The sequence below is a fragment of the Ambystoma mexicanum genome, chromosome 4p (assembly GCF_040938575.1).
Source record: "Ambystoma mexicanum isolate Mex_15411 chromosome 4p, UKY_AmexF1_1, whole genome shotgun sequence".
Lineage (NCBI taxonomy): Eukaryota > Metazoa > Chordata > Amphibia > Caudata > Ambystomatidae > Ambystoma > Ambystoma mexicanum.
This window is the reverse complement of record NC_090927.1, coordinates 1,141,037,299-1,141,050,323: the sequence shown is the minus strand read 5'-3', so window position 1 is coordinate 1,141,050,323 and position 13,025 is coordinate 1,141,037,299. Positions and strand designations below refer to the sequence as shown.

The 13,025-nt window shown below is 51.4% G+C and overlaps 1 protein-coding gene across 8 annotated transcripts in view; it reads left to right on the top strand.

Moving 5' to 3' along the window:
- Positions 1-13,025, top strand: part of UTRN (utrophin) — a 2,010,688-nt gene that overhangs the window by 1,727,913 nt on the left and 269,750 nt on the right. The gene's annotated exons all lie outside the window — the stretch shown is intronic.

The following is a 13,025-nucleotide window of genomic DNA, read 5'->3' as shown; positions in this document are numbered from 1 at the left end:
GAACATTAGGATTGCCAGTTGTCACTAAGCCGTGTGGGGATCGGTGAGAAGCATCTCCCAGATTTGAGGGATTCAACACGGATTATTCTAGATACGACACACAACATTTTCATTTTTTCTATTTATACACAGGAGGAACAATGTTCTTTTGATCACAAAAGAATGTACAGTAGATAAGTAATCAGATTTGTTGGGAAGCAGTGAGCTTCTTAAAATGGGGAGCGCTTGAGGGACATTCTGACTAGGTTGTGGAGGGAAGTAAATGGAACAGTCACCGGGGGACAATACATAAGTAGACCTACATAGATTAAAGGTAGGGTAACCAGATTTCCAAAATGAAAAACCGGGACGACCAACAACATAAAGGAGGGACTACCCCATTGCAGGCCACCAATTACCGCCCCTCCCCCAACACGCCCCCACAACCACCACCCAATCATATTTCCAGCGCTACTTCTTTCTATAAACTGTATATGATCTCATTTGTGCAGTTTTGTCTGTGAATCTTGGCATGTTAATTCGAAACAGGCGTTTGCTCTAATTGATATTACATGGCTTGCTGCACAGTCATTTCCAAGCTAGTCTCTGTGGCACAGTCAGTAAGTGTTGTGACTTGTACATCAAAGGATGGGGGTTCGAGCCAATCATCCAACTTCAAAATTCTGAAAGTGATGTGAAAACTAATTGCAGTTTTAATTACCGTAGCCACCCAACCATGCAAACCACGGACGGGGTTTCTAAAATGAAAAAACTCCTGGGACCCTGGAACGGAGGGTGATTTCCCCGTACTGTCCCGGGAAAAGCGGGAAGTTTGGTCACCCTAATTAAAGGCAATGAAGATTGTGGACCTTTTTAATTGCAGGTCGGCGGTACTGCCAGCTGTACTTGGGATGTGACAATGATGGGTGCAGTGCTAGAGTGGAGGAAGTGAGGGACAGAGGCAGGTCAGAGGCGATGTAAAAAATGCTACCTTGCAGGCAGATGAGAGGTAGGTTAAGAGGATAACTGGGGCGAGGAGGTATACTTTTAGTTTGGCCTTAAACTTTCTTGTCCATTCCTCTCGCTGGCAATGGTCATAAAGTAAAACCACCCAACAGTGCTATATGTGCATCTCGCAGCAGGCTTGGGCTGGCCTATAGAGCAATGGCTGGAGAGCAGGCCCGACAAGCTATTGTGGGACATTTTCTTGGTTCAATTGAGCCAGTGTTTTGGCCAGAATGAGGCATTTTGATTAGATACTTCACTGTGCAGCTGGTGGTTTTGACCAGTCTCACTGAGGAAACAGACCGGTCCAACACAGTTGTCAGTCCCTCAACTCGGACCGTCGATACTCTGTAGACAGACTCTGAGTGGGATTTGCAAAACTATTCACAGTTCATGTGTTTCCAGCAATGTTTACTTTGCGATCTTGCTCCCAACACAGAAGCAATCATTCCGATTTCATTTTGTGTCTGTTGCGTGGTCAGTACAATCCTTGATTTAAAACAAGTTTCTGCAACTTTCCGGGTGGGATAGCGACCCCTTTCCCAGAATGTCAGATGTTGCTGATTTTTTTTTTTGAAGGACCGGCAAAAGCGAAGCCCCCAGAGGCCAACGGGACACAGGGTTTCGCAAAGCAATTTCCTTTCAGCTGTAACCTCCTACCACTGCTTCAGAAATGCCGAGACGACTTCCCAAATGAAGTCTCTGGTTTTCATTTGAGCTTTTTCAGGTCACTTAAAGAAATGATCTCATTCCAGCCTATATCACAGGAACGGTGAATTCGGCCTTTCTGGTTAGCCGTGTGTCAGAAGAGGGCCCGCTTGACAAACACACCGCGATCGCTGGCAGTAAATAAGGAAAACAAATTGAGCGCCATTTTGAACTGATCATAAACCCCTGGGAAGTTATCATTTAATGGCATTACGATGTTTACTGCCAGCATACTCCTGGTTTATGTGTTTACGATTTCTCTGCAGCACCTAAACAAATCAAAGTGCGCAGCAAGCAGCTCAGGCGTCCAGTGTCGGGCTCCTTTCTCTTTGGGCGACCCCCTTTCTGCGGCATGTGTGCAATGCAGTGATTCCTAGCCTATACCGCAGACCTGCCTGCTTTCATTTCCAAAGGAAAGTAACAATTGTATTGTTAATGGTCTGCTGACTCTGCGCTCAACATACACAACTACGTTAAGGCCATTCGGATGCACGCATTCTGCACTGTAGGGACGGTTCCGGGAAGCTGTCGCATCTCTTTGCTGGAAGCTCATCTCCTTCTGTCTCATTTGCCATTGTGCATTAAGCTGATAGTTCTTTGGGGTTTTTTCCCCAGTGCACTCCTACGTGCACGCTGCGGTTTGAATTACTTTGTTAAATTGTCAACAGAGCATACACGGGCATGAGCTGGTTGATTGCAATTGGGTCCTCTGAATTTATTATTAAAACATGTATGATTCTTCATTAACTTGCCTCCATCTTGGCAGTGCTGTTAAATTAGGGTGTTGCATTGTCTCTGTAACCTACAGACGTGCTTTAATAGAGATGTGCTTGATTGCTACACCTTCCCCAAATAACATTGGTTACCTCATGGACCATATTACTTATATGAAAATGCAAGCCAAGTGCCTGCCAGGTGGGAAGGAAGCGGCCCGTTAGCAGTTTCGGACAAATTCCTTTGAAAATGCTGCATGTTGCCCCGATTTACACCCAAGGGAGGTTCTCACTTGCTGGGAACGTTCAGAACATTTTCGATGAATGTTCCAATATGTTCATTTGTAACTGAAAATGTAAATAGATTTAAAAACGAAGGGCCTCATTACAGTTAAGGGGAGTTAAAATAAACAAATATTGCCTGCTTTATCGCTCACCAAATAACCCTTTAAAAAAAAAAAATCACTGGCAGTATACCATGTCCAAATTACTGGTACAAGGCCTTGCCGATGTACCACCCAAAGTAAACAGCGAGAGGGTGGTTACCTAGGCAATAGGTGCAGAGAACAAGATTCTCCTACTGCTTAAGCGTTTGCGAAAGAGACCCTTGCCAAAGACATCCTCTGGATATTGAAAGCCACTACTCCCAGGTCATCCAGGACAAAAGGCGCTCATGCCAGAAAAAAGACAGAGCTGCGAAAACGTGTTGATAGTGAGGAGAGCCCATCCATGCCACCGTACTACGCTTCAAAATTGTTTAATTAATCTTTATCCCTGTGTTGGTCATTTTTGTCATGGAGTCTATCACAGTTGCATTATTGGTTTCTTAGGGACATCCGACTTTATTCTGTTGTGCTGATGTCAGTGTCATAGAACTAATGCTTAAGGAAAAGGTAAAGCTGCTATAGAAAAGGCAGTCATTTTGTATTCCAATGACCTGCCACATGGATTTTGGCATGGGGTCTGGCATGGATTCACATGCTCATGAATATTCCCCGTCGTCAGGCTGGGAATCCTCGGTAAAGAAAAAATCAGTTTCAGTTTTGTTTCTGAACTGTCTTTCTCCTAATGACCAATCACTGGTCTCTGGGTCATACTGCCCCCAGCCAATGACTGCCCTCTACCTAAGCCCCTCCTCTGGCAGCCACCTTCAGATTTTTACCGCACGTTCAAGTGTTGGGAGTCCTTGTGCTATAGCTCTCGAGCTTTTAGTGCGTTTTGAAATTTTTCAAAGAGTTTAACCTCATTTTTTCGGTCAATCGAGCCTCAAGGACCACCGTTTCTACTTCTGATCAACGGGGACCCGTTTCGGAATTTTCTACGTCCCTCAAGGGCAAAGTTTTTGTCGAGTTTCGCTTCTTGGAGGATTCTGGAAGATCTTTGAGGCCTACCCCGCGTGGACATGGCCCAGGACAAAGGAAACGCGACGCCCGGATCCAAGCTGTTCAGGAGCTGCCCTGGATGCTGATTGCAGAATGTCTTGAAGGAGGATGAGCATTCTAGATGTCTCTACTGCCTTCACGAAGACAAAACACACGTGGAGAAGGACTGTGCGTTTTGCAAGAACATGTCCGAGCGGACTATGAAGGATCGGCGTATCCGATTCGCCAACTGGCTGGAAGGGAAGAGCCCAGCAGCAGGTGAGAAGAAGTCCGAGTGGTCTTCTAAGACCTTTGAGGGCGCTCTGGCGACGGGGGCCCAACAAAAGACAAAGCGGGCACCGGGAGCACCGATCGTTCGGGCTCCTCGGCTGTCAGGCAGGGCGCACTTTCACTGACGCCATCAACCACGAGCCAACGTTCGGGCTCGGGGAAGCCGAAATCGGAGAACCCGGGTAAGCTTCGGGAGAAGCCCCGGTCGATCCTGACGGAGACAGCCGAGGGGGAGCGAGGCGGTGACCCTCCCCCCAAGTTGAAGGCCTCAAGAGCGCCTAAATTTGGGAAGGCCCTGGTTCACCCGGCTAAGGCCTCTATCGAGGGAGTCGTGGCGGCCCTGGCGAAGTCTGTGGAGGCTACCCCAGTGGAAGTGACCTCGGGGGCCTAAAGTTTCCCTGCCACCGCAGAGGGGATCCTCGTTTCAGCCCATCGATAAGACTCCTGTGAAACCCCGGGTGGAAAAAGAGGGGGAGGGCCGGTGGCCATCACGGACACAGATACCGCCTCTGAAGAGGAGCTGGCTGGAGTCGCGATGGTCCTGAACAAGAAGTTCGAAGAGGTCCGGTCTCACGGGAGGGATCCCGACGAGGCGGACGAAGAAATCAAATGCGGTGACGACGAGGAGCCCGTGGAGGTGGAGGATTCCACTCCCCAACCGTCGCGCCCATCACAGCCGGTGCCTATGCCACAAGACAACTCGGGAGCAGTCTTGATGGCGATGCAGGCCCTGTGTACGGAGATGAGGACAAGGTTGCCCTTACCCCCAGCGGATGTTCCGCCGGAGCCTGGAACGTTGGGAAGCCCCCCAAGCAAGCAGAGGAGAATTCACCCCCGCCTTCCCTTCCAGCCTTCATGGCCTTTGCAGCCTTCATCTCCTTCTGATCCGAGGGATGATACGGGAACGGAGACGGCCACGACGGGGACAGATGATGACGACGGTGGTGACGACGGGATGGGCCTTACATCACCACCCCCCCAGGCCTCCCCGCCTGATGAAATTGGCTCCTTCCACGCCATGATCGCCAGGGCATCCGAGCTCTTCCAGCTCTGCCCCGAAGAACAGAAGAAGGAAGGTTTCCTCTATCAACGGCGTGAGGCCAAGAGGAAGAAGGTCCTCTCGGGTCCATTACTGGACGACATCTGGGACGAGGGGCTGTTGCTCCTGAAGAACCTGTCCACGACTCCTGCCAAGAGAGACTGGTACGAGAAGAAGTACCAGGTCCCGGATTCCACCCCCATGTGCCTTAGGGCGCAACTGACCCCGGATTCGGTTGTCCCCACTGCGGCCAAGAAGAAAGCGGCAGGGGCGACGGCTTCAACTTCGACCTCCCCGCCAGACAGAAGGGGAAGAAACTGGACGCCATGGGACAGCGGGTCATCTCGTCGGCGGCGATGACTATTAAAGCGGCCAACTCCCTCGCGATTGTGGCTCGCTACGAAAGGGAGTTGTAGTTCAAGATCGCTCCCCTGCTGGACTTCCTCCTGGACGACAAAAGGGCTGAGGCCCTGGAGATCCTATAGGAGGGCGAGGTGGCGTCGGACCACGCCATAACGGTGGACATAGACATTGCTGACACCGGTTTTCGCCAGATAGGCAACAGCGTTTGCCTTCGCTGATGTGGTTGGCTCAAGGCAACCGATTTCCACCAAGACGTGCAGAACAGGGTTCTGGACATGCCTTTCAACGGGAACAACCTGTTTGGCAAGACAGTGGACGGGTCACTGCAGGCCATAAAGGCCGACACAGAGACGGCTCGGGCCTTGGGTGTTCTTCAACGACGGCCGCCCTTTCGGATCTCCGGAGGCAAGCAAGGTGCCTCCAAGGGATTCGGCAGTGGCTCCTCGTCGTACCGCCAGGCGGCCCGCTCCTCGTTGCAGGAGGCCTACAGAGGACGCGGCAAGACAGGAGGATCTCGTCATCGCCATGGAGGCCAAGGCGGCAAGGCCGCTGCCAAGCAGGACTGAACCGGACGTAGCGTCGGGCCCCCACCTGAGCACCCCGGTGGGAGGCCGGCTGGCGAAGTTTGTCAGCGTGTGGGAGTCCATCTCCACCGACCGTTGGGTGCTGGATGCCCTGGCCCGCGGGCACACTCTGGAGTTTCCAAGGAAGTGTCACCGCATTCCACCCGTTGCCAGGAAGGAAAACCACATCCCTCAACTGCTGCTGGAAGTAAGGGCGATGCTGAAGAAAGGAGCCATCGAGCTCGTCCCAAAGAGGCTCTGGGGCTCCGGAGTGTACTCACAATACTTCCTCGTAAGAAAGAAGACCGGCGGCTGGCGACCCATCCTGGACCTTCGTCGTCTAACCAAGTACATCAAGTCCCAGAAGTTCCAGATGGTCACCCTCCAGCACATACTGGGACAGCTGGAGGAGGGCGACTTCCTATCGTCTCTGGACTTGGAGGATGCCTACTTTCACATCCCCATTCTAAAAGGACATCGAAAGTTCCTGCGATTCGTGGTCCAAGGGAGACACTATCAGTTCAAGGCCCTCCCCTTCGGATTGAAGTCGGCGCCCAGGGTGTTCACCAAGTGCCTAGCAACAGTGGCGGCGCGGCTGCGCCTGCAGGGGATCCACATCTACCCCTACCTGGACGATTGGCTCATCCGAGTAAAGACAAGCGAACTCGCCGTCATGCATACAGCGAAGACCAACCAACTGCTCATGGATCTGGGTTTCTCGATCAACTGCACGAAATCCCACTTGGTACTGTCGCAAGTCACCCTGTTCCTGGGAGCCAGGTTCGACACAGTGGCGCGATTGGCTTCTCCATCGGAGGAAAGGACGAAGGCCATCCTGGGCAAGGTGCAACGGCTGTCGACCATGGACGTGGCCAGGGTGAGGTCCATCAAGTCCCTGCTCGGCATGATGTCCTCTTGCATCTACCTCGTGCGCCTGTGCAGGCTGCGGATGCGTCCACTGCAAGAGTTCCACGACGCCCATTGGATGGAAGCAGCGGGCAGCTTCGAAGACAGGATCTCGCTCAACGAGACCTTCGGCAAGCGATCCAGTGACGGGGCACCCACACACATCTGGCGGCAGGCATGGACTTCCAGACCCCGGCACATCAGGAGATGGTGACGACGGACGCCTCCCTGGAGGGATGCTGAGCGCACACTGGAGATCTCCACGCAAGAGGCCTTTGGCTCCCGGAGGAGAGGAGTACACATCCATGTCCTGGAGCTCCGAGCCGTGTTCTGGGCCCTCAGGTCGTTACTACCGTCCCTCAAGGGCAAGGTGGTAAGGATCTTCTCCGACAACACCGCCACGATGTTCTACATCCGGAATCAGGGAGGCACCAGATCCCCAGCCCTATCCAAGGAAGTCCATGATCTGTGGCACTGGGCCGTCGCCCAAGGGTTGTTTCTGGTACCCTTCCATCTGGCAGTAATAAAGAACACCATCGCCGACTCACTCAGCAGGGAGCTGCGCTCGTGCCACGAGTGGGACCTGCGGCAGGGTCAAGTGGATCTACTATTCCAACGATGGGGCAATCCCCAGATCGACCTATTTGAGACGGCGACAAACACCAAGTGCCGGAGGTTCGCCAGCAGGTTTCCCCAGCCGGGTAGCATGGGCGATGCCTTCTCATTCCCCTGGGACGGCCTGTTCCTGTATGCGTTCCCACCGTTGGCTGCTGCGACTCATCAATCAACTCAGACGGTCCCGGTGCAGGATGACCCTCGTCGCACCAGCGTGGCAGAGGCAGATCTGGTTCCCGGACCTTCTGGATATGTCAGCGTCCCCCCAGTCAAACTGCCGACGGACGCGGATCTTCTCGCCAGAGAAGGAGGCGCCATCCTCCACCACGACCCAGGGTCGATGAACTTGCAGGCCTCGCTCCTGCAGCACTACAGTTTGGAGGATACAATATCCGGGCGGATTGCAAGGAAGTTCTTGCAAAGGCCAAGGCGTCCTCGACTCACAAGTGCTATGGACACAAATGGAAGAGGTTCTTTGTCTGGTGCCGTGCGCAAAAGATTAACCCTCTCCGGATTACAGCCCCTCAAGTGCTGCCGTACCTACTGTCGCTGGCCAAGGCGGGGCTAGCTCATGCCTCCATCAAGATCCATCTAGCGGCAATTTCCCGCTACACCAGAGCTCCGGGGCGATCATCTGTGGTCTCATCGCCTGGTGAAGGAGTTTATGAAAGGACTGTTCCGATCATTCCCGCCGGTGAAGGCTCCGGCCCCGGCGTGGGAGCTCAACGTGGTGCTGAGCAGGCTCTTGGGGCCGCCATTGGCGCCTCTGCATTCTGCACCGTTGAAGTTCCTATCGTGGAAGACAGTGTTTCTTGTGGCCATCACCTCCGCACGACACATTGGAGGGATCCAGGCCCTCTCCTGTAAACCACCCTACCTGACATTCCACGAGACGAGGATGGTGCTGAGGATGCACCCCTCCTTCATGCCCAAGGTGCCGTAGGACTTCCATCTCAACGAGTCCTTGGTGTTACCTGTTTTCTTCCCGTCGCCTTTGTCGCCGGCCGAGAGGACTTTGCACTTGCTGGATGTGGCTAGAGCGCTGAAGTTCTACTTGGACCGCACGAAGAGCCTTCGGAAGACATCACAGCTGTTTGTGAACTTTGGACCTGTGAACCAAGGGAAGGCCCTCTTGAAGGCATCCATTTCCAGATGGCTCTCCGGCTGCATCATGCACTGTCGCAGGTTGGTAAACTGACCGTTGCCCGGCCGTCCGAGAGCCCATTCAACCAGAGTGATCGGTGCTACCACAGCGTTCCTGTCTGGATGCCCTTGCTGGACATCTGCAGGGCTGCTACGTGGAGGTCGATGCACACCTTCACAAGATTCTACTGTGTCGACCGGGATTCCAGGGAGGATTCCAGAGTCGGCCAGGCAGTGCTGCGCAACCTGTTTGCCTGGAGGTGGGCCTGGTGAGGAGGTAAGAGATGCTTAATGTTGAGTTGATGTAAATGCTTAATGTTGAGCCTTGCCACCTCCCGTGGTTGTGCATGTGTGTACTGCTATGTATTCTTGTATTCATGAGCATGTGAATCCATGCCAGATTCCATGCTGGAGAAGGAACAAGTTACTTACCTGTTACTGTTGTTCTCCAGCATGGGTCTGGCATGTATTCACATGCGAACCCTCCCTCGTACCCCTCTGCGGCTCTTCTCTTAGTCCTACTGCCACTTTACGTGCTACCAAATCTGAAGATGGCTGCCAGAGGAGGGGCTTAGGTAGAGGGGAGTCATTGGCTGGGGGCAGTATGACCCAGAGACCAGTGATTGGTCATTAGGAGAAAGACAGTTCAGAAAAAAAACTGAAACAGATTTTTTCTTTACCGAGGATGACGGGGAATATTCATGAGCATGTGAATCCATGACAGACCCATGCTGGAGAACAACAGTTACAGGTAAGTAACTTGTTCCTTATTTTAGACTGCCAACCAGATGAGAATGATGCAGGTTTACCTGGAGAACTTTAAGGATTTTAGCAAGGAAAAAAAATCATAAAATTTCAATCTGTTGTGGTAACACACCTTGAGAGATGTTGGGGAAGGAGAGACGATCATCCCAAATCCCCAATCGCTTTCGGATGAGGCAGTGGCCTGGAAGTGTGCAGTTAGGGGCTCTGGGATGTTACAGGGGGGACGGGGTGTTGGTAGGGACCATAGTGCGGGGAGAGTGGTGCATGCTTCGGCTTCAGGGTACATTGGTAGTCAAACGCCATCTTACGTAATAGCAGCCATATTGAAATCGAGGCCTAGCTTTGCGCTGCAACCAGGGCCTCAGGCCTGAGCTACACACCCACAGGACTACGTGTATGCATGCAGGAATAGGTTGTAGCTTGGGCACCAATGAGAAAGGCCAGAGCAGCAGAGATTCATAGACCCGTCATTGTCTCATGGTGCCAGCATTCGTATCCCAGAAGGAATATGCCCTGCAAGGCCACAAGAGGGTTGAGAGCTCTCTGTGAAAAGCAATCCCACGAGAAGGAGGGCACGAGCCTCCAACCTTCATTGTCCCAGCTCTAAGCAATAGCACCCAGATGCCTCCGTCCCAAGACCTGCCCAGCATTCAAAAGTCCCAGATCACCAACCATGAGACTTTTAGACGCCCAATCGATCATAAAAGATCAGAAAGCAGGTACCAGTTGCCTTCACCATAGGTTACATGATTTGTGCTGCAAGGTGCCGGGAGGGGCAACACAACAAATCTAAAACGAGGGTCGGGAGCTTTGGATGGGCACAGACGTGTCTGGAATCAAGCTGGCATCTGTTGAATACAATGACTCAAAGTATCCTCTTAGCCCTTGTCTGCAGTACCAGGTACACATTAGGTTAGAGATTGAGCATGTATTCGTTTTCTTCGCCTAATAACCAATTAATTGTAGCTTCATGCCTGATGACGCGAAAGGAGGCATACACGTGGAAGAAGATGGACAGAAGGGGCTGGGACCAATGGCCTGGCTTCCCTTATGGAGCAGGTAGCCTATGTATAGGGTCTCACCAACCAGCCATTTGGATTTGTACATTATGTAATTAACGTCACTGATGATGCTCTGTGCCTTTATAATGTGTTGCTCGGACAGATTTTGCCAGAACATTCCACGGCAGCAGAGTGCTTTGCTGGTGCATTTCTATTTTTATGGAAATAAAACCTTGTTCTCCTTGCAAGAGGTGTGCTGGGCTTTTTTCCCTAGTGAGTTGCATTTTCTCTGGTGTGAGCGTTGAGCAGTTTTTCTACAGAGATCCACCCATCTTTGCCCATACCTGAACGTCTGGCTGGTGTTAGGCAAGATTGTATGCAGTACCCTTTGGGTGCATTACAACAACCCCGACCTCCTGGCAATAGGAACCCAACCTTTGGTATAAGTTTGTACTACACAGGTTGGTAGCGTGTTGAGCAGCCAGGCTTATATCAAGAGGGGAGTTAAACAGAGATTCACATTAAAAAGTATTCAAATAAACACTTACACACAGGTTTCTTGAATAAACAATTATTAATTTATCAGTCAGTTAGAATAAGCCTTATTCAGAAGGGAGCAATATGAAAGAAACACACAAATACACTCCAAAACTACACACTCTTAGGTTCTAAATCAGTAAAGAACCTTTTGGGATGGCACACAGTCACAACCTACACCCTCCGGTGACTTCAATAGCTAGGGTACTGGGGACATTAATATCTTACTATTGCATTAGAACATTCTTAGGAATTGGTCAAAGGAAAAGGTTATTAGAACAAACAAGAGATCATGCACATTCTTAAGCAGGCAAACACTTTTGGATCCCCTAAGCAGAGTCTTTAGTATAACAGGCTAAGCCAAAGTCAATGGGCAAAAGTCTTATATAGGATGAAGCATCTCTGGTAGGTAAGTAGAGAAGTCTTTGCACAATGTTTTAGAAGTCTTTGAAGAAAAGAAGAATCAATGTAGGGCCACAAATTGTGTAGGATTAGTGAGTAGTAGAAGATGCAAGCAACTCTACAATAAGAGGTAAGTTCTCTCAGACTTTACAGTACCTTGGCTAACATTTGGTTGGGAAAGCTGTTTGTACGAGTAACACAGCTTTTCTCCTGTGACATTGCGAGGAAAGACATTTACCGGCACTCCAGCACAACGCCGGTGACCACGTCCACCCCAGAAGTACAGGGCACAAAAGCGACGCACCGACAGTGTTCGGGCTAACATTTGGTTGGGAAAGCGGTTTGTGCGAGTAACACAGCTTTTCTCCTGTGACATATTGCGAGGAAAGACATTTACCGGCAATCCAGCACAACGCTGGTGACCACGCCCACCCCTGAAGTACAGGGCACAAAAGCACATACCGTCACCCTTGTGGCCTTCAGCTCGGCGGCGTCAAGGGCAGAGGCTGTTTTATTGCTGTTTGGTGCTGGAGTGCGCCGGTGCAGAGGGTGTTCGTGTCCGAACCGGTGCATCCGAAGGAAACCCCTGAAAGAACACGGCAAGTGATATTGGATATTGTATTATAAATCAACAAAACTGACGACTGCGGGGCTCCAGTCCTTTGAGTAGCGTGCTTAGTATTGAAGGGAGATTGGTGGAAGCAAAAGTACAATAGCTGATAAGTGCATATATTCTAAGTTGGATCCATTTTGAGTGACTACAGTACCTTTGGATTGAATAAAAAGTGCAGCAGATGACTCCTGTTCGTGCGCAGCTCTACAGATCTCGCTGTTCCTGTGCCTCAGTCATGGGGACAAGAGGGAGGACTTATGGGATTCCTGCAGTGAAATGGGACGGTCAACGCTCGCAGCCGGCAGTCTTCAAACAAGTGGCACTTCAGTGTTTCAGCTCCTCGCGACTACCGCAAAATAGCAACACTGCGGTTTCTGGCTGTCAAGATGGACTTTCGTTGCTTCTGGGGTCCCGCACTCTGTTGAGGGGGCTCAGGCTCGGTCAGTCCTGCTTCCTGGGAGTCCGGAGGACCTATCTGAAGCTCTTGGCCAACGTAAAAGCAACGCACACAATCTGGTATTCCTCTCCGTGGCTATTCGGTTTCCAGCAGCAACTGTGGAAATTTAAAAGAGCAGATGTCCAGGTGGCTTACTTTGGAGTGGGTTGGTCCCACCAACTCAAGGGGAGAAGTCGTCCTTGCAGGGGCTTCTCTGTCAGTCCGAATTTGGAGTTTCAGCATGGCTGCCGGGCTTCACCGAGAAAACGAACAGTCCAGGAGTTGCAGCAGGAGTCCTCTTCAAGTTCTTCTTCATTTCCTTTGTCCGGTGGTTGACTCTGCCTTCCAAGCCAAAAGCCTTGCCTTTTATTCGGGTTTCTCCCATTCATTCCATCCCAGCTGTCAGTCACTTAGCAGGGTGGCTGTCCTTGCCGGACAGTCAGGCGACCAATCACTACAGAGTGCATTTGGGTCTCCTAGGAGACTAAGCACAGGGAGTTTGGGGCACCTCTCTCCCTTCCTGCCCCCACCAGACACGCTGGAGCCAGAGGCAGGCTTCACTTGTGAATCCTGCCAAAGGCAAAG